The sequence below is a fragment of the Acomys russatus genome, chromosome 13, assembly GCF_903995435.1.
Source record: "Acomys russatus chromosome 13, mAcoRus1.1, whole genome shotgun sequence".
NCBI classification, from domain to species: domain Eukaryota; kingdom Metazoa; phylum Chordata; class Mammalia; order Rodentia; family Muridae; genus Acomys; species Acomys russatus.
Window position 1 is genome coordinate 40,608,963 of NC_067149.1, and position 22,491 is coordinate 40,631,453.

At 37.7% G+C, this 22,491-nt stretch overlaps 1 protein-coding gene and 1 pseudogene across 5 annotated transcripts in view; both read left to right on the forward strand.

The window, feature by feature from the left end:
• The window catches only part of Setd5 (SET domain containing 5), an 86,807-nt gene that overhangs the window by 4,811 nt on the left and 59,505 nt on the right, over window positions 1-22,491 (forward strand). Inside the window, exon 2 of one of the 5 annotated variants that reach the window (XM_051155040.1) lies at window positions 7,604-7,740. The exons of the other annotated variants lie outside the window; for them this stretch is intronic. The gene's annotated coding sequence lies outside the window, so the exon portion shown is untranslated. The remainder of the gene's footprint in view (window positions 1-7,603; window positions 7,741-22,491) is intronic. 5 annotated transcript variants of the gene reach the window in all.
• LOC127197262 (40S ribosomal protein S27-like) lies at window positions 14,038-14,525 on the forward strand (annotated as a pseudogene).

Below are 22,491 nucleotides of genomic sequence, written 5' to 3' on the forward strand. Positions count from 1 at the left end.
GCAGGGTTTCCTGTGAGTAGAAAAGGAAGATTTTTGTTTCAAATCGCCAGCTGCTTATGTCAGACTGACTCCCTTATTATGCCTCCAGTAGGCCTGTCAATATGGCCAAACAGCTAGATAACTGCGGGGCAGGACAAAGGGCTCTTTGCACAGCAGGGAAGCAGTGTTGGTGGGGGAGGGGCAGGAGGTAGGGAAAGCAAGAGGAGGTTTTTTCCCCAGGAGATTATTCACTTTGGTTTACAATTAAAGAAACTGTTGTTAGTTCTCACTTAAACCTTAAATTTATGCCAAACATATACTTTTAAACCTAGATTTCATGTATACTAGAAGTCTGGAAGAACCTATCCTATCTTGAGGGGGTGGGGCGGGACTAAAGATTTTTATGGATTACAGTGAGTTCCATGCTCCTTGCCTCCTTAGTGGACTAGGTCTAGAGCATCTGCCGGCCAGATTTAGTAAGGGTTGAAGAGGCCTATTCTGTGTGAATCAGATTTGTATTTCAATATATGCAGTGTGGAACTGGATTGAATTGGACAAGGTGTCAAATAATTGTTTTCCTTTGTGCAGTAATTGCGTATTGTTAACTTTGGTTTTATTTTAGTAAGAGGAAAATGCACAGTCCAACATTCACATGTTTGATCATGAAAAATGTATGCTAAAAAGGCTTTTGTTTTGTTTTTGAGACAGTTTCTCTGTGTAACAGCCCTTGCTGACCTGGACTCACTTCATAGACCAGGCTGGCCTGGAACTCACAGAGATCTGCCTGCCTCTGCCTCCCAGGTGCTGGGATTAGATGTGCACACCTTCATGCCAGGCTAAAAAGGCTTTTTATAACAGTGCCTTGTAGTTCACATCTGTATGTCAAGAAGCTCAGTCGAGCCCCAGATTAAGACTGTCTCCAAAAAAAACAAAACCAACCAAACCCTCAAAACAATAAGCATGTCCACACACGCACACACAAAGGTACCATGTTATTTTAGTGTTCCTCCTACTTCCTGCAGAATCTGATATGCTCTGGAGATTACTGCTGCGCCCCCTATCTTTTAGTTTAGGCTCAATCTTACTAGTTTATGCTTAGCTCTAAGCAAAAGGTGATTGCATCTAGCTTGTTACTTAATAAGAGTTACAGAGTTAGAGGTGTATAAGTTAGATTTCTTGTAGGCAAAATTATGAGATGCTGCCAAATGTAGGTTCCTGTTGAAGTTGTCATTAGTATGTTAAGAGTTTGTCCTGAATCATTTCAGCTACTTTTAAAGTAAATATCAAATGAGACATGTATTCTAGTTCTTAAAAACTCCATTCACAAATTAGACAGTGGTTATTTAGATGACAGAGGATTCTTCCTTATAAAGTAGTATATGACGCTTCATTTCCACAAACAGTTTGTTTCAAGAGACTTTAATTTTTAGAAATCCTTGAGCTGCTTTACCAAGAGCATATCTGTTGCTTGACTGAGATAAAGAGAACTGGAATGCTGATTTCTTTTTATGGATTAGCTAAGAAGACATGGTTATAAATTAACATGACCAGAATGTTGTACGTACTATACATTTATCAGGTTTTATGTCATTTCTCTCATTTGTTTAAAAAAAAAAAAAAAAAAAAAGCAAAGCAAAGCCAAATGTGTTGCCCATGTAACATTTTATTTTAAGTATGGCAGTCTTAGTAGTTACAATACATAGAATATTTTGGTCTGAAAAAAATTGAAAGACAGGTAAAAGGCTCAGTTACTCAAGTATTTTGTAAAAAGAGTATTTGAGTTCAGTCCCCCAAACCCATGTAAAACAGCTGTTTGTGATGGATAATGGATGCTTGTAATCCCAGCCCTGGGCAAGCAGAGCCGCCAGATCCCTAGGGTTCACTCTCTAGTCAGCCTGGCCTACTTGACTAGTTTAGATCAGTAAGAGATCCTGTCTGAGAGTTGAGGGGAAAGACAATTCCTGAGAAATGAAATGAGGTTGTCCTCTGACCCAAATATGCATACCCATGTGCACACATGCCCAAACAAGAAAGTAAATTTGTGTTACTATCAGTGCTGGGAAAAGTTTCTCGTCAGCAAAATACAAACGGCAGTAATACGAACTTTAGTGAGATATATTATACAGTCTTGTGATTATTTAGATGGTCATTTCTTCTTTTTTTTATAGTTCATTAACATGGATTATGTCCATAGATTTGTGGGACTAAAAGGAAGCTAGTTCTAGCCTCAGTCTTTCTACCAAATATCTATTGCTAGCATTAGGATTCCCTTCCAAAATATTCAAAATCTCTAAAAATGTGGCTTTTATTGCTTCTGTTGACTGAATATAACAGGAGACCTAAAACAGACCCTGATAAAAGTGAGGAAGTAGGAGACTACATCTTGATCTCAGGAATATTTATAACTTAGGGCTTCCCAAACAACTAATTTCATTTTCATAAGACTGAGGCGGCAGCAGGCAGCATGAAGGTGAAGCACACACAGCACCTCATCTTGCTGTGCAGCTGCTCCACCTTACTTCCTGCTATTATTATCACACTACGCCTCTTCCCAGCAAAAAAGAAACTAGGACAAAGGGGGAATTGAATGGGCTACTGTAGTTTTTATATATTATGGTAGGTTGTGGATTTGTTTATATGTTCTAAAGCTAATACTTAAAAGTCTAGTGACAAATAACTTAGGTCTTCGACGTTTGGTACACTGTTTTCAGGTTCTTAGTTTACAGAAAGGTGTTAAAGCACGTAATTTCGCTGGCTATTCACAGTTATTATCACTACTAGACGCCACTGTATTATAAGGTGAAATCTATCTGTATTTGCAGTTTGTATTGGAGATTACCAATGTATGCAGCTTGGGTTTATATACTTGACCTCTCTAACCTAATTAAATAGCTGTTTGAACATAAAAATTTGATTCCTGAATTCTTTAAGCATTTTCCAACACTACTCAAAATGAAATTTTTAATTTTTAGCATTTCTATTGTTGTATTCTGGTGCTCAGATGTCCCTTTCTTCACTCCTGAAATGTGAAGATTCAGACCACTAGTAGTTTAATATGGTGTGGTGTGTGTGTGCTGCTGTTACAGTAAGAGTGCAAACTTTGTAATTCTTAGATATTATGATCTAGTTAGGACTTTCCAGGATTGTGCTAGTGTATTTAATAATCTAGTGTCAGTCCAGAGAGATTTCATTGTTTTATGTTTGTGTTCATTGTTGATTTGTATTAGGAAGTTATTTTCTCTCTGAATGTGTATAACTTTAAATTTTTTTTTATTCCTGTCTTTTTCTGATCTTTAACCCATACCAAAAGTTGTATTTCCTACCAACAACCATAGCATGTAGTGTTAAGCATTCTTGGCTTCTTTGAGGGAGGGCAGTCTGCAGTTAACATTGATTGAACATATGGAGAGGAGCCTTGAATTAGTTTGCCTCTGCATTCATCACTTATTACATTTTCCTTTATTATGGACTGTTCAGAATTGGTTTGGTTTTTGTTTTTATTATTATTTTTAATTGGTTTGTTTTTCGGGGAGATAGTTACATTATAAATGTGGTTACTGTGGCATTTGAGATAGACTTGGGTGATTTTTGTGGTTTTGAGAATTGAACTCAGAGGCTGGGCAGTGTTGGTGCATGCACTTGGGAGGCAGAGGCAGGCGGATTGCTGTGAGTTTGAGGCCAGCCTGGTCTACAAAGTGAATTCAGGACAGCAAAGGCTATACAGAGAAACGCTGTCTCAAAAAAACCAAAAGAGAGGGTGGGAGGAATTGAACTCAGGACCTTGCATGTGTTAACAAGCGTGCTGTCTATATATGTGCCCAAAAACACACTTAAAAAAAAAAGATAACTTCCTAAAACAGAAAAAGATGGGTTTTTGAGGCAATAAGATTGACTACACGGTGAATGTAATATTAAATTGCTGTATGAACTATAAATTTTATCTTTCTCAGTTCTGTGGCACAAACTACTACAGCTTTGGAAGTGATGTATTTCTGTGCCCACAGCCTGAAAAATGTTAGCTAGAATTCTCCTCTTCCTTCGTCTTCCTCTTCTTCTTCTTCTTTAAAAGAACAGATCTGAAAAAGATACAGGAGCAAGTCTCTTTTAAAATATTTCTCTTCTTTCTATACAAATTTAGTTTTACTTATATCAAATAGAACTTTAATTCATAATCTAGCAAAACTACAGAGCAAGGACAGATTGATTATGTCAAAGGACATTTTAAGGTGAAGCTAAAAATATGAAATTCTGGGATTTTTGTATTTGGACTACTTTTATTGAAAGTGTGTCTATATTTAAAATCTTTAAAATGAAATAACAAAATCTTCACAACGTAAACAATCACTTTATTGGCTGTACAGTAAATAAGCAGAACCAGATTCAAATACCTTCCAAGAATCAAAACAAGTAAGCATTGCTAACAGCAGGTATATTGCTCAGAAGTTGTTGTTCCTATTAAGCAGGTAGAACAAGTAAATGAGAAAGCTAAGTCAAAGACACGTTTACTTTTGGAATCTTGGGTTTAACGGACCAGAACCAAATGTTTTTATTTCATTCCGTTTGTTTGTTTGTTTGTTTGTTTTTTGGTTTTTTGAGATAGGGTTTCTCTGTGTAGCCTTGACTATCCTACTATCCTGGACTTGCTTTGTAGACCAGGCCGGCCTTGAACTCAAAGCGATCCATCCACCTGCCTCTGCCTCCCAAGTGCTGGGGTTAAAGGCGTGTGTCACCACTGCCCGGCCTTTTATTTCGTTCTTATACTTGATGCTTAGTTCACTAGGTTTTACAATATTGCTAGTCATAGTGTATCAGTTCATGGTTTGAGTAGAAATCTAGCTAGACCATGTATGAAATGACATTTTTTGAGAACTATGGCTCTGGGTAGGTGTAACCTTCCTCTTATAGTTTATTATGAACTGTTAGTATGAAAAAGAATGGCTGGAAATTTCCATGGTATACAAAGCAACAAGAAGTAGGTATATCCTATGTTATAAAATAGCAGTATGAAACTGAACAGCTCAGGAGTAAGAGCACTTTCTGATCTTTTACAGTAGTGGTTGTCAACGTTCATAATGCTGTGAACCTTTGTACAGTTCCTCATGTGGTGACCCCCAACCATTAATTTATTTTCATTGCTACTTCATAACTGTAATTTTGCTACTATCTAAATCATAATATAAATTTATCTGTGTTTTCTGAGGTCTTAGATGACCTGAGGGGTTTCATGATCCACAGGTTGAGAACCACTGTTATGGAGGATCCAAGTTTGGTTCCTAGCACACTCAAGCTTAAGGGGAGCAGATGATCTCTTCTGGCCTCCAAAGGAACCACAGTCATCTAAACGCATATAATTTAAAAATAAAATAAGTCTTATACAAAATAACAATGTGCTAACCAAGAGAGACGAAAAATTTTTTGGTAGAATGCTTTAGTTTTTTCCTAATGTGTAATAATAGTAATGCATTTCTGTAGCAGATAGTTGTGCAAAGGATTCAGCTAATTTTTAAAATTTCTAATTATTTTCGATGTATAGGTGTTTTGTCTACAGCTATGTTTATTGTTTATGCACTATGGGCACACATGAACCAAATGAAAGTGTCAGATCCTCTGTCTTGTATTTATAGCTGCTTGTAAGCCACCTTGTGGGTTCTATCAATTGAACTCTGGTCCTCCGAAAGAGCAGCCAGTGCTCCTAACCACCTAGCCATCTTTCCAGCACCTGAGCTTATGATCTTTCTTTAGAATAATGAGAGGAAAGGCAAATGTTCTATCGCTACACCCTAGTCCTGATATAATTTTTCTTAATCTTTTTTGAGGAGGGATCATGCTACAGCTTAGTTTCCCTAGGACATACCGTGTGACACCCTTTTCACGCTCCAAAACTGGCCTAGAACAGAAGACCATCAACTATGGAGGAATCTCTCAGTCCCTACCTAGTAAACCAGTTTTCTTTATAGAATTCTGATTCTGTGCTAGATTGTCTGTTGGTCTCTTATCCCCACCCACCCCCACCCCACCCATGTAGGCAATTTTTAGAATGTGGGTTTTCTTTTTTTTTATTAATAGTATGACAAGTAGCTAGAGATTAATTTTAAAACTTTATTATGAAAAATCTAAAAACACAGAATAGGACAAATGGATTTCCTTTGGACTTTATCAAAATGTTAGTTTAAAATTACCCTAAAATTAGTTTAGGGCTGGGCATAGTAATACATGCCTAATCACAGCACTTGAGATGCAGAGGCAGGTAGATCTCTGAGCTCAAGGGTAGCCTAGTCTACACAGTGAAATCCAGGCCTACACAGTGAGAACCTGCCCCAGAACTAAAACAACAATAATAGCCTGTTTGGAATTGAGGGAGTAGCTCAGAGGTAGAGTACGTGCCTAGCATACACCAGGCCCTGGAGTCTTCCAGCACACCCTACCCAGATCTGCTTGATTAAGATAGGGACCATAAACTGGGCATGGTGACACATGCCTGTAATCCCAGCATTCAGGGAAGCAGAGGCAGGCAGCTCTCTGTGAGTTCAAGGACAGCAAAGGCTACACAGAGAAACCCTGTCTGGGAAAAAACAGAACAAAAAAGATAGAGGCCATAATGGCACTTAAGAGATGGCTCAGCAGTTAAAGAATACTTGTTGCTTTTGCAGAGGACCCAGGTTGGGTTCCCAGCATCCAGATGGTTGGAGGGACTCTAACACCCTTTTCTGGCTTCCACAGTCACCAAACATACATGTGGTTCAGATACATGCATGTAGGAGGAATACCCCATATACATAAAAATAACTTTTTACCATACATTGTGCTAGATTGGTTTGAATATACAGGTTTTTACCTCCATCTCTTTTGTGTTGTGTATATATCTTTTAAACATTTGTAACATTTCTAATTTTTGAATTTTAAAGGCTAGGTCGTCGATACATTTTGCTGTGAGATGTCCTACCTACATTTTATACGAATTAGTGATTAGGTCAGTTGCAGGCATATTTTATAATGGTATTCTGAACTTTGTTGACTTTCGTTGTATTTGTCCATTATGCTATTAAACAACTGTTGATATTTGTAGCCTAGATCAATCACCCTCAAACTTTTAAGTGTTAAAAACTGAAGCCTACAATAACTGTTTGTGTGGGTTCTCTCCACTAAGATGCAATACATGAAGTTAAAACCAAGAATAATTCTGGAGAGATAGATGGCTTAGTGATTTACAACATGCTGTTCTTCCAGAGAACCCAGGTTCAGTTTAAAGCATTATGTCAGCTCACAAATACCTTCGTAGTAGCCTCCTTGGGCATGTACACACATACACATGAATAAAAGATAAATCTTTAAAAATTTTAATTGCTAATAAGATTTTTTAAAAACAAGGATTCTTGTTGACATGCTTTTTTGTGAGTTTGGTTTTTGAGACAGGGTTTCTCTTTGTAGCCCTGGCTGTCCTGGAACTCAGACTGTAGAGGCTGGCCTCAAATTTATGGAGATATGCCTGCCTCTGGCTCCCAAGTTTTGAGATGAAAGGCGTGCACCATCACCACCAGCTTGAGGTTTGTTTGTTTGTTTGTTTGTTTGTTTGTTTTTTAAGAGTTTGTTTGTTTGTTTGTTTATTATGTGTGTATACCCGCAGGCCAGAAGAGGGCATCAGATCACATTATAGATGGTTGTGACTCACCATGTGTTTGCTGGGAATTGAACTCAGGACCTTTGGAAGAGCAGCAGTCAGTGCTCTTAACCTCTGAGCCATCTCTCTAGCCCTTGACTGAGGTTTTAAATGAATAATAACTTTGTTTTTTAAATGACATTGTTTTACATTTTTGCAAAGCTCTTTAGTATCTATCTTAATAAAAGACAGCTGCTTTTCCTTTTCTTTTCTTTTCTTTTCTTTTTTGGAGACAGGGTTTCTCTGTGAGCCTTGCCTGTCCTGGACTACTCCCTTTGTAGACCAGGCTGGCCAGAAACTCAAAAAGATTTGTCTCCCAAGTGCTGGGATTAAAGGTGTGCCTCAGCACACCCAGCCCAACAGCTGCTTTTTCAAAACTGCTTCTTTAATTTGTTGTGATTAACTGAAAACAGAGGACATCCATATCCTTGGGACATAAACTCAGAAAAGGGAAAAACTCAAGGTCCCCCTTGAGGGAGTCTAGTAGATTTCACTGTGCTTGGAATCAGGTCCTAGCTAGATCTACTCTTCTTTCCTTTTGCTTTTGAAATGGTGATATTCTATTACTTCATACATTGTCTGGGCTGAAATACTCCCTCTCCTGTAACCCCATTAAGGGTAAGTTACAGTTGAGTACAAAAGGCAAGATAAAAGATAAGTTCTTGTTTCTCATTACTCCTATTTATCGGTTTTCAAAATAATAGATTGGTAGCTTAGCAACTTTGGGAGATGATTAGTGAAGTATTATTATTTTGTGCTCATGGTTTTGAAGATGTGTGACATTGCTGTTACTATTTCTGACATTCAGATTGTACTGCCTTTACCTCTTGGCTAGGTAAATCCTTTAAATTCATCCTTAGTAGTTTCCTTGCTTGTTTCATTTCTTTCTATTCTAGTAAGACTAAACATTCTAGCATCATTTTTACCATTTTTCATCCCAGTTTCTGGTGTGTGTAGGAGGAGTAGTGTTGTTTTGCTTTGCTTTTGTGACAGGGTTTTAGAATATGCAGCACTGGCTTGCCTGGCACAGTCTTCTTTTCTTCTTTGGTCATCTCACCCAGTCTTAGTTAGTTTTAATGGGAAATAATTTTTAGAGACTGGGAATCTTCATTGTTCTTGAATTGATGATGTTTCTAGATCTTTTAAATAAACAAGGTTTTTAAAATGCTCTATTTTTAAAACACCTAATTACTAAGTATTTCAGATTCGGTACCATGTACTTAATGTAAACTGATCTTTTTTTCTGTGCCCAATTCTCAGTTTCCAGTGACACCAACATATTTCTTCACTTTTTTGCCACAGTGTACTCAAAAACAATTTTAGATTAGTAGAAAAATATAATTATTAAAAGGTGTGTGGTTTGTTTTATTGTGTTTCCCATTTTCCTTAAAACATATCCCTTCAGATATAGATAATCACATTACAGCACTTTAAAATCTTTTGGTGTTTTCTTTGTGTGAAAACACCCACCAACTTGATACTGAGTGAAGTTAATTTTTATTTCACTGTCAGTGTTTTCAGAGATTACCTTTTGCTTTACAAGTAAATGAAAATACTTTACTAGTTATTGTGTAAAATTTACAAAGCTAAAACTGGGCAGTGGTGGCGCACTGCCCAGCACTTGGGAGCCAGCACTCGGGAGGCAGAGGCAGGTGGATCTCTGTGAGTTCGAGGCCAGCCTGTTCTACAAAGTATGTCCAGGACAGCAGTGCTACACAGAGAAACCCTGTCTCAAAAAAACAAAAAAAAAAAATTTTTTTTTTTTTTTTACAAAGCAAAGTATGGTCAAAAATATCCTGCTTCACCGGGCATGGTGGCGTACACCTTAATCCCAGCACTCAGGAGGCAGAGGCGAGTAGATGTCTGTGAGTTCCAAGACAAGTCAGGACTGTCAACACAGAGAGACCTTGTCTCAGAAAAAGACAGACAGACCGACTGACTAACTTGCAAAATTATCCTACTTCTAGCCCTCAGGTCTTCTCCCCTGTTGTCTTTCTGTCACACAACCAGGCTTCAGCTGTTTTTTATAAATGGCATAGTATTTTTTGCATTTACATTTATTTATGGGAGGCATGTGCATTTGCATGCTGGAAGTCAAAAGTCAGTTGTAAGTCAGTTTTCTCTGTTTTTTTTGTGTTCTAGGGGTCAAAGTCAGGTCTTTAGGTAAACACCTTTTCCTAGTGAGCCATCTTCCTGTCCCTCAAGATGGTATTAGTATTTTCTCAGGATACTTCTGTTTTAATGGAAGTACCTAAGTTAGTTTATTTAAAACTACCTCCTTTTATATTTTTCAATAACTAGTAAATAGTTCTGTGCCAGAAAAGCAGTAGCATAGAGTTTCTTGGGGACCAGAGTTTCTTGATTTAGTATAACTTTTTGGAGTAGGAATCTTTCTTTTCTACTAAAAAATGTTTGTTTAAATGCTAGATTATGTTTGTTCCTGGTGGCTTCCGGTGTGCTTTTGAGACAGCGCTGCTGCAGTAGCTCTGTAGCAGTCATTGCTTGACCGCTCGTTCACCATTAGCCTTCAGATTCAGGTGTTGCTTAGAAAAGGTACCATTTTACTCACTCACTTCACTTCCAAATAAATTCAGATGTTTTAAAGTCAGTTGAATATTTTATTCCTGCTAACTGTGATATTTTAGAGTTAGTTTCACATTTCAGCATTATCAAGTTGTAATAAGTAGACTAACAGTATTAAATCATAATGGGTGAATCTGTGAGGACGTAGTGATTAGTACGTATGTGAAGGTTCTGAAAGGGGCTCTGAAGGGTGTGAGAAGCATAGGCTGAATATACAGTGTATATTTGTGTGTACGCATTTAAATGTAAAAGGAAATGAGTACACTTTGAGATTGAGTTGTCATTCCACACCCCCACCCCCCACCCCAGCTCCCACAAAAAAGAGTTGGGGGCTCTGGAATTGGATAAACCTTATTCATGATCTGGTTGTCCTTTTATTAAATGTGTGTGCACACATGCTTGAATGCTTGAGAAGGCAAGAAGTGCAGGATGCCCTAGAGGTGGGTGGAGTTACAGGCATTTGTGAACTGTCTTACATCAGTGTTGTCTTCTGCAAGAGTAGTGTGTGCTCTTTAACTGCTGAGCCGTCTCTTTAGCCTCGGATTTTAGTTTGTGTGCTTGTTTGAGACGGGGTTTCTCTGTAGCCCTGGCTGTTCTATAACTAACTGTAGATTGGGCTGGCCGTGAGCTCAGATCCACCTGCATCTGCCTCCCAAGAGCTGGGGTTAAAGGCTTGTGCCACACTGACCCGCCAGATTTTTTTTTTTTTTTTTTTTTTTAAGACAGGGTTTCTCTGTGTAACCTTGGCTGTCCCGAACTCACAGTGCTCCACCTGCCTCTGCCTCCCTGAGAGCTGGGACAGATTCTAATTTTGTAACTCAAGTCTTCTTGATAAGTTTAATTTGGCCTAAAAGAAATAGTGCCTTCCTCATAGAGTTGTTATAAACATCACATGAGGTAATGCATGAAAATGAAGTATAGAAACAGTGGTTGGCACAGAATAATCAGTACGCAGTAGCTTTCAATTTGAAGGCTGCTATTACTGTTGTGAGTGTCTCATTAGTTTTCTAAACTCTATTATCAACCTTACTTGGGAACATGGTCATATGTTGTAGGTAGCACCTGATTTTCATTGTTCCACTGATTATATGTGAAAATAGCTAATGGCTAACAAAGGAGTAATGGGTACCTAACTGAAATTTGAAAGTTCTGACATGTTTGTTTATAATGTTGGAGTTCAAACCCAGGGCCTTGCCTGGATCTGTCAGTTGTTTTGCCAGTTATATCCCCTGTCCCTCTTTCTTTGAGTTAAATAAAAGTCTTTGTAGCCCAGATTGACCTTGTGAATCTGACTGCCTCTCACTTTTAAGTTTGACTACATGCCTTGGTCGTCACACTACGCAGGTCTCTCATTTTATAAATATCTTAGTGTTTACTTTGGAAATACAATCACAGGATGGCTTAGCAGGTAAATATTCTTGCTATGAAAGCCCAACTAGATAGAGTTCAGTCTCTGGAGCTCATTTAAAGTTGGAAGGAGAGCACCAACTCCCAAAAGATGTTCTCTGACCTCCACACCTGGGCTGTGATATGTGTCCACCCCCCAGCTCCCACAATAATTAATATATATATGTATACACATACATTAATCTAATAGAAAAGGGAGCTTTAAAGAACAGCTGAGCCTTAGGAATTAGTATTTAAAGTAGCTTTAGGGTACCATCTATGTTGACCAGTTGTAGGGTTCATTCTTCTTTTCCTATTGGCATTGATTGCCAGTAAAGCTTGAGTGCTTGCAGGCATCGTGTGTTCTTTTCCTTTTTTTTTTTTTTTTTTTTTAACTGTAGAGATAAGCTTTCTCACTAAGTCTCCCAGGATGACTTTGAAATAACTGTAGCTCAGGCAATGTGGGATCTTCTGCCTCAACCTCCTAAATAGCTGGCACTACAGGTTTGCCACCAGGTCCTGGCGTTCCTTAACCGTAGGCATTTAGCTTTGCTTTTAAAGCATTTATAGATAAAAATGATTGGCAGGTGTTTATGGATTCAGTCTTTTCTTTTTTCCTTTTCTTTTAATATTTTGAGGTTCGACGTTGAAAAGTACTAAAATTTGTAATAGATGACACTATTTGGATATAGGGATTGTAGGAAAGGACAAAATGGCAAACTAAAGTTCTCTCTTAAGCAAAAAGGTCTTTAAGCAACTTTAGCTTTAAAATATATGTGGTGAAATATTGTCTAGAATGAGATTATCTGGGATTTGCTTTGGAATGAAGAGATAATAAAGAAAGCAAAATCAGTTAAAGTATTTGTTGGAACTGGAAAATGACTAAATTAAGTTCTCTATATAATTTTAGCTTTGTACTTATTTGAAAATCATCATAAAACATTTTAAATTTAAAAAAGAAGTATTCAGCCAGATGTGGTGGCACAGGCCTTTAATACCAGCACTCAAGAGGCAGAGGCAGGCGGATCTCTTAAGAGTTCGTGGCCAGCCTGGTCTACAAAGTGAGTCCGGGACAGCCAGTGCTGTTACTCAGAGAAACCCTGTCTTGATAAACCTAAAAAAAATTAAATGTACTCATAGAGTTGGCCATAGTAGGACCTGGTCAGGCAGATTACAGTAGTGATTAACAGAACCAGTGGGCATACCTATAATCTGAATATTTGCTGGTATAGAGTTGGAGGCCAGCCGGGTCTATAGAATATAGTCCTGTCTCAAAATAAAAACAAACGAGATCCCAAACAGAACCAGATGTTTTGGTTTCTTTCTGTTTACTATATGTACTCTGAGCCAAGCTTATCTCCTGACCATCACATATTTTCCATCAACAAAATAGGGTGGCTCAATGAAAGAATTTAGTTTTGTTTTGCTTTTGTTTGGGAGGAGATGTTGTTTTGTTTTTTTGAGACAGAATTTCTCTATGTTGTCATGCCTGCTCTGCATTGAGATATATCATGATTTTTTAAACTTTTAAAGAAGTCTACAGAGTTTGGAAAGAATTCTTAACCAGGAGATTGAGGAAGCATATTTGTTAATTGTTAATATGTTCAATATATACTATATCTTTGAGTTGGTTGAATTTTTGGAGAAGCATCTCATAAATATCAGATCCATGGCAAATGCTGAAGGCTTACACAAGAAAACTGACCTGGTACTTAAATATGCCTGCATATTACTCAAGCATAAGCGTCACTAGTGATATGAAACAAAACTCTTGTCTGTTCCTCACTTACCCTTGAAACGGTTACCTTCTGTTCTTATACTAGAAATCTATACCAAAATCTGGGTTCTGTACTGTGCTTAATTTAATCCACTGAAGTGGATTGCAATCAGATTTAAAAGTATGACCACACAGCTAAATAATACAGGATATCAAATCTAGATTCCAAGAGCTTTTCATTATACCATGTCATCCTCCTTATTTCTGGAACCTTTCACTCTACTAATAAAATCTGCGCCTCCTTTTTTCTGTTTGGATACATCTTGATCTTTCCTTCAGGGTTCTTTGTCAGAATTGCATAGGGCTTCTGCACCATAGACTGGAGAGAGAGGGGAAATGCATGGATAGTTAGTGAGAGTTATTCCTTATTATAATGATGCAGGTCCTTGTTTCCTTGGTAATGGGAGACAAAGGCTTCTTCTAACTATACATTATAAGTCACTCTTGAGCCTCCTTTATTCCAGGCTAGCTACAGTTCAGAAAAGGGTATAGAGAGCAAAAGCTTCTGAGTTTCTGAACACTTTAGATCAGATTTTTTTTCTCTATTTTTTTGAGGAAAAGCTTTTAGTCTTTTAATCTTTACCAGTTATTATGGACATCAGTGATCACTCCTTGAAATAGTTAAGAACTGCCTGTCAGTGACCACCTCCCTAGGAGAACATGCCTCTCACAAAGGATCTCCTTCATCCCTCTGCAGAAGAGGAAAAGAGGAAACAGAAGAAAAAGCAGAGCCCCAATACCTATATTATGGATGTGAAATGCCCAGGATGCTATAAATCACCACACCACAGTCTTTACCCATGCACAAACGGTAGTCTTGTGTGTTGGCTGCTCCACTGCTCTCTGTCAGCATAATGGTGGAAAAGCAAGGCTGACAGAAGGATGCTCCTTCAGGAGGAAGCAGCACTGAAAGTACCTAATTTAAGATGAGGGGAAAACACTCCAATAGACACATTTTGCATTACTTTTTTTAATTAGTTAAGAACTACAGGTGTCCTAGAATTTGGTTCCTAAGAGTGCAGCATATACCAGATTCAACTAATTTTTTGGTCTTAAAAGGGACAGGCAGTAAATTACCATGAAACTCACCTATGAAGCAGTTAATTGTCTGAGAAAAAAAGTGATTTATAAATTCAATTCTTGTTTTTTGTTTTATTTATTTTTTGGACTGACATTGTTTGCTCTTGATAAGCTTTTTTTTTTTTTTTTTTTTTTTTTTAAGATTTTATGTATGAATGCTCTATCTGCATATACACCTGCATAACAGAAGAGGACATCAGATTCCAGTATAGATGGCTATGAGCCACCATGTGGTTGCTGGGAATTGAACTCAGGACCTCTGGAAACTCTTCGAGAAGTGCTTTTAGCCACTGAGCCATCTCTCTAGCCCATGATAAGCTTTTTAAAAAATACTTTTTAGAAAGAATTAGTAACAGATCTGGAAGTCAAAAACTACTTCCTAATTTTGAATTTCAGAAGAATAAGGAATGGTGACAGCCCCTAAACATTTATTTTGTTTTATAAGTGTATTTAGAATGCAGCAGGTTGGTAGGCAAAGTAAGGGCCAACATTTTGTCTCCTTTGAGCAGTTTACTAAAACAGATTTGGCAGGAATTTGTGAGTGTATGTACTCAAGTAATAGCTAAAATGTATTTTGTTTGAAAGCTGGTAGAAAAACAAGCTAGTTAAAACATACAGGAGTTAGATGAAGTTGTCTGAATATTGGTACTGAAGCAAATGGAGAGCCAGTGTATTTGTTTCCTCCAAGAGTTGAAATTTATAATGTGAAAAAGCAATTGTGAAAATTAGAAATCCTTAGCCAGACATGATGGTGCATGCCTTTGATTCCAGCACTTGGGAGGCAGAAGCAGGTGGATTTCTGTGAGTGCCAGGGCTGTTATACAGAGATACCATATCTCCAAAAAGGAAGAAGAGGAGGAGGAGGAGGAAAAAGAGAATTAGAAATACTAAATTTATAGAAGAATCATGTTAATTTTGTCTGTCTTAGGGCCAGTGGTAATTAACCAGGGTATAAATTGGTAGTGGTCTGTCAGGACAGAAAATAAAGGATCCTATGCAAAAGTATTGCTATTTTTCCATACTATAGTTTTGGAATGTTTTTCTAATCAGTAGTAATAATTTTTGCTTTTTTTTTTTTTTTTTTTTTTTTTTGACAGGGTCTTATACTATGTATCCCCACCTGTCCTCGAACTCATCCTCAAACACATAGAGATCTGCCTGTACTGCCACACTGGCCGTTCTTTGCACTTTCAAAGATATTTTTTTTCCTCCAGAAAACTGCAGTCTTCGGCTTTTTAGTTGTAAATGTTGGTTTATAAGAGTTAAAATCTGAGCAGGGCATGGTGGCGCATGCCTTTAATCCCAGCTCTCAGAAGCAGAAGCAGGTGGATCACTGAGTTCAAGGCCAGCCTAGTCTACAAAGCAAGTCCAGGACAGCCAAGGCTACACAGAGAAACAAACCCTGTCTCAAAAAGAAAAAAAAAAAAAAAAAAAAGTTGAAGTCTGGGGAATGGGTATTGTTATTGCTGCTGCTGCTGCTGTCGTCAGTTTGAGCTCCCATGTGGAGATCTGAAGCTGGGATTGGTTCTCTTCTACTATGTGGGTCCTGAGAATTGAACTCAGATCATCATACATTTCAGCAAGTGTCTTTACTCAATGGCCCTGGGACATGGGATTTTTTAAAATGAATTTTTAGCCTGTGTTGTGGTATAGGTCCTGCACTTGGGAGGTGATGGTGGCAAGAGTTCAGGGTCATCTTTGGCCACATAATTATGTTCAAATCCAGCAAAATCAAATCAAAGCTGAGCTTTTACATTGGTTACAAAGCAATGGTAAAACACTCATTTCAAAATGGTAACTCACACCTTTAATCCCAGTACTGCAGCCTGGTCTACAAAGTGAGTCCATGTCAGCCAAGGTTACACAGAGAAACTCTGACTTAAAAACCAAGATATAAAAATAAAAAGAAAATGTTTTGCTCAAGAAAAATTTATAAATAGGTATTTTAATGAAAAGGAAAATAATTGATGCATGGAAATTCTAAGATACTTTGTTTTACTCCATTTAATAAACTCCGTGCTTTTTTTAGGCTATTGCCAGAAGAACAAATAAGTCAGGAGACAATAAAATAACTACAAAAAATGTTAACGTGCTATGTGGTTATGGTTATGTTTTGTATAGGATTCAGAGTACTAACAGTACTATTTTACCAGTATCTTGAAGTTAATATTTTCAGTTATTGAGATAAACTGTATTTATTTCAAATACAGTGAAATGTTTGCTGAAACTAGATCAAAAATAGGTATCATGTCAAAGTTTCTAAGGTCTTCTGCAAAAGTATTTACAGTCTGTAAGCTAGATATTTTTGATGCTTTGGATGATAAGAACTGTCAAAGGTCCTAGGTCTCAGACCCAACCACTAGCTGCCTAGTCCCACTCATTCTCATGGCCTTCTAGTGAAAATAAGCATGCTCTCCATCCTGAAGACTGCATTTTCCTCAGTAACTTACTGTGTGAATAATATAAGCTAGCTTTTGCTAAGGCAAAATTTTCTCCAAGGTTTATCCATTTTTCTTTGCAGTAGCTATTCTTTCCATTACTGTTATTTTTTTAAATAACCAAGCATTCTAAGGTTAGTTTCATTGTCATCAGAACAGTTATGTTTATTTGGGTTGTGGGTGATATAGTAATATAGTTTTCATTGATGTTTATGGCCTGTTTCCTGATAACTGGACTTGAAAGTTATGTTGGCTTTTCATTGAACAGCTACATATTTTTATTCTGTGACACTCAACCATTGTTACTAAGTTATTTTTCTACTGGAGAGTAGATGAGTCTCTGCTTGAAGTCAAAACTCCCCAAATACTCAGAGACCATTACATAAAAACAAAGAACAGCCAGTCATCAGTGATGTGAAGTTCTTCTCTTTGCAGAGACAGTTTACTGAGCACCACATGCATTTTTGTCTCCTTGACTTGGAGTGTTTCCTGTGTTTTACCTGTTTTTATGTGATGACAAACAATATATAGGAATGCTGTTCATTTCTTCCATATGAGAAATTTGTATTCCTAGTTAAGAAATTTATCAAGAAACTCATACAAGATTGTTTACAGTGGTTTAAGTGAACCCATCCATTGAACCATTTTAAGTAAGCGCTTCTGTAATTCACAACTGAACATCACTCAGCAGTCTAGTAATTGGTATCTTACATAAGCTTTTTATTCCTCTGAATCTTGCAAAAAAAGTCATTATCTGACTTTCTCACGTACTCTGGTGCCTCACTTTTGACCATGTCCCCTGGAGAGGGAGACCTGGTGGCACTCAGAGGAAGAACAGCAGGTTGCCAAGAAAAGACTTGATACCCTATGAGAATATACAGGGGGAGGTAATCCCCCTCAGGAACAGTCATAGGGGAAGGGAATAATGGGAAAATGGGGGAGGGGGAATGGGAGGATACAAGGGATGGGATAAACATTGAGATGTAACAAGAATAAATTAATAAAAAGAAAAAAGAGAAAAAAAAGTGATTATCTTGATTCCCTTCATGAACTTTATTGTTAGGATAAGAAGGCCCCTCTCATATTATCAGCAGTTATATTAAGTAAGGTACATTTGTACTCAGATATGATGTTGCAGAACTGTTATTTTTGGAACTTGCTATAAGATAATCCTGGGATTAAATAACAATTAGCTGTTTCACCATGTTAGTCAACCCCAGTGTTTGTGGGAGTGCAAAATGACTTTAATTTTCTAGGGGATGGCTCATTCCATCTTAAAAGTTGCGCTTAGAACAGTTTGTCCTAAAGATTTGTGTGCATATGTGTGTACAAAGAACTCAGCAAACAGACTTAATGAATGTTCAGTCAGCACTGCGGAGTGCCAAAGATGAGCACCAGTGTGAGCATCTATCTAACTGCAGAAGATTCATTTAAATTATGATGAATCAGTAAAGGGTGGTGTAGTATCATTGAAGAAGTACACATGCACACAAAAATAGGTCTTGGTAAATAGAAAAGCCAGCTTACACAGCCAGTCAGGCTTCTCTTAAGAGGACACAAGAATTTCACTGTGTTTTTATGCCCTTCTAATGTTGGGTTTCTTTGAGATGTTGTGTCACTGTGGCTCTAGCTAGCCTGAAACTTAGTAGAGCGAGACAACTGCAACAAGGAAGCCTCGCGTGCACGTCAGTATCAAGCTTTAAGTGTCTTTGGTGTTGTCTTCTTAGCTGCTTTGTCAGGCATCATAGAACATACATGGTCTGGCTCATTTCTTCTTTATTTTATGAAATCTTCCTCCCGTATTTAATTTTACTCTTATACTCTTACACTTATCCTTATACAAGAAACTCCTTAGTAAACAATGTATTGGGCTGACTTTTATGCAGAGGAGAGGGTTACCTTTCCTTCAGAATTTGACTCAGTTTTCGAAATAAACATACACAAAGAGGATTTTGGTTTGGGGTGTTTTTGTTTGTTTATTTGGTTGGTTGGTTGGTTTGTTGTTTGTTTTGGTTTTATATATATATATTTATTTATGAAAATGCAATGCTTATCACATGAGTAAAACTACAGAGTTAAGAAACATCTTCAGGAACCAAGTGAGGTAATGATACCATCCCTTACATTCAGTATTTGGGAAGTAGAGGCAGGATCTCTTGAGTGTGGAGAGTTCTAGGCCCTCAAGGACTACATACTGAGATTGTGTCTCAAGAGAAAAAAAGAAACATCTTCAGGGTGAGAATGTGGCTCAGTTGCTAAGCATGTTTGTGTACCATGCATATAGTCTTAGATTTGATTCCTAACACCGCATACAACTCTGGGTATCTTAGCACATGCTTATAATCTTAACAATCAGGAGGTAGAGATAGATAGATTGGGTGTTGAGATCAGCCAGCAGAGTTTCTAAGACCATGTAGGAAGACATTCCTTCAAATAGCTTTGATGTTCATAGTGGTTAGTTTTTGTTGAGTCAGTGATAAAGGGAACAGTGGAAAATCTCTGTAATCTACATAATATAAATTCTGCCAAAGGGCTGGGAGTTTTATTCTGGACTTGTTTAATGTAGTGCTAGTTAATAAACACACCTTTAATTTAGATATTGCTATCCAAACTAGTTAGTAATATAGTTGCTTTAATAAATAAAGGCTATACATTAAAATCTTAATTTTCTTTTGAACTCTACAGCTATTCATGTAACTTCTTGTGAGTAAATTTTCTCCCTTTTATTGTTAAGCCAGTGCAGGGCTTGTTGAATGCTAGGTAAGCACTCTTATCACTCAGCGACATTCCCAGTCCTCCTAAGTTAATCTTTCTGTAATTCTGTTTTTGTCTACAAAATAATCAAGTCTGGGAGATTCTCTATGATTAATAGTATTTGCCTTACAAGCGTGAGGGCTGAATTTGAGTGACTTCCCCAGAACCCATGCAACCCATGTAAAGTTGAACACAGTTCAGGACTGTTATTTGTACCCATAGAGAGGCAGAGACAGGAATATACCAGAAGTAAGCAGGCCAGCTAACATTGTATACACAGCTGTGAACAGGAGACTTTAGCTTAAACAAGGACTTGACCTCCACATTCATAATTATACATATGAACGTGTGTTCACACAAAAATTTTAAACCATTTTCTAAGCCCTAAAATTATATTTTTATGAAGTAGAAGAATTTATCTAAATCAGTATAATTATGAGGTATTAATGCCTCCTAGTGTGTGTAAATAACTCCATGTAGAAAAGGTAAGCTTGTCTACATTTCAGAGTTTGAAAATCAAAAAGGTCTGAATTTATTAAAAGGAGGCAGGCATATTCGAGTGTGAGATTCTACTGCCTACCGAAGTATGTGGCTGTAAGAAAATTCTTGTGTACTATTTGACTGTAAGAAGACAGTAGGACAGAACCTCAGAAGTCTTAATTTTGTTTTGTTTCTTTTGTTGTTTGATTTTCCTCTTCTTTTTTTCTTCCTCTCCCCTCCCATTCCAAGAAACTCTTACTGGCCTTTTGGGGAAAATTTATTTGTCAGGTAGGTCAGACCCATCACCAACTGTTAAATGCTGTGTATACAATGCTAGTTTGCCTGTATGGAGATGAGGTAGGGTCTCACTATAGCCTTTGGTTGAGTTGGAACTCTGCTGTGTAGACCAAACTGGTCTTGAATTAATAGAGATCTTTGCCTACTTCTACCCCCTAACTACTTAAATTAAAGGCGTGCACCATCATTCTGGGCTTAGAAGTCGAGTACAGAATTCAGTGTAAATTCCTTGAGGACAAGATTTGATTATTTAAGAAGCCTTATGTTGTCTTCCCTTCCCCCTCCCCTCCATTTCTCTGAGAAAATTGTATTGGCCATTTGAATAAAATTTATTTGCCAGGCAGGGTGATCCATCATACTTAGGCTGGAACCAGCACATGACTTACTCTTTGCTGATTCTGTTTGTCCACAATGCAGTCTATCCTGTACTTTTTGTCTGTCATGCCAAAACCTGGCCTACCCAGTACCATACAGAGTCCAAGCCATAGATCTAATAATTGGGTCGTTTGTTTTGTTTTGTTTTGTTTTTTCGAGACAGCATTTCTCTTTGTAATAGCCCTGACTATCCTGGACTTGTTTTGTAGACCAGGCTGGCCTCGAACTCAAAGAGATCCACCTGCCTCACTACCTGAGTGCTGGGATTACAGGCATGCACCGCTGTGTCAGGCTAGGATTGGGGTCATATATATACCCAGGTCAATGTGTTCTTGAATACCAAAACCAAAGTTTCCAATATTTGAGAAGTTATTTTTCCATAATTCATACTCATGTACCTTCAGACCTTTCTCCAAGATTTCTGCCTTGTACAGTGAACAGCAATCTTCATTTTTCCTTATTCCAGAGGACATAATGGTGTATCTAACTTTAGAAAATACAGATGGCTTGCCCTGTGAGCTGCTCAAACACCATGGCTGTTAGGGTCAGTCTGTCTCCACTTTCTCCTGCACAGATATTGAGACAGAGCTTATGGATATTACGTTCTCACATGGGCCTGTCCTCACCTTGATCTTGTGCCATGATGGAGAGCAGTAAGAAGACATTTCTTAACTGGTTAGGATACAAAATCTGAGTACCCTGTTTTGCTTTAATTGGATATAAAATATTGATTCTTAATGAGTCTTACTAATTTAAGAGCATGTTTAGCTCTGTTGTCATGGTGTGTGGTCTTAACCCTACTTCTCCTTTCCTTACTTCTAAGCTGCTACCTAGTTTCATAGTAAGCAAAGCATTGCAGGCATTGGCTTATGCCAGCTCCAGAATTCCCTGGAGAGAATGTAAATTTAGTTAAGGAAACCAAAGAGTAAGGAAGAGTTAGAAGAAAAGGTATTTTATCTAGACTTGAGTTGCTGTCACATCTCTTCAGTCTCTTACTGTTTATGCCGATTTGTCTGTTTCTCTTTTTCTCTTTTCCTCGATCTTTTGCCTCTATTCACTATCTTCATAGGTAAGCCTATCTTAGTACTAAGGCAAACGTTTCACCAGATCTCTGGATATTCTTAGCTGTTCATGCAATGCTCATCTGTTCTCCCCTCTTGCTGTTTGGTTTGTTGATTTTTGTTTTTTGAGACAGGGTCTCACTTTGTAGCCCAGGCTGACGTGGAACTCAGAGAACTCCTTTCAAGGTCTAAGATTAAAGGCTTTTATCACCACACCCAGCCTGTACTTTGTTGATGTTGTTTGGGTTTTATTGTGGGTTGTTTACTTCTTTGTTATGTTTTCCGTATTTCCGCTTTCCACATTTTTGCATAGCAGAATTGAAATGCATACTGTCTGGAGAAAGTGAAGACTATTTTTAGCCACATTCAGGTTATTACTGATAGCTCCTCTTTCCTCATAGATTCTTAACTAACTCTACAGAGCTGTGTAAAAATCCTGCTGCAGATTCTTCACCATCTGTATCTTAGAGTCAGCAGGACAGTATTCATCTGTTGGACTGACTTGAGACAGTATATAAAATGCCAAGTCACATAGGATCATGCCAGGATCCACAGAAGTTGAACCAGGAAATAAGAAAATTAGTATTTTATTTTGCAACCTTTAAATTCATCTGTGTAATACAG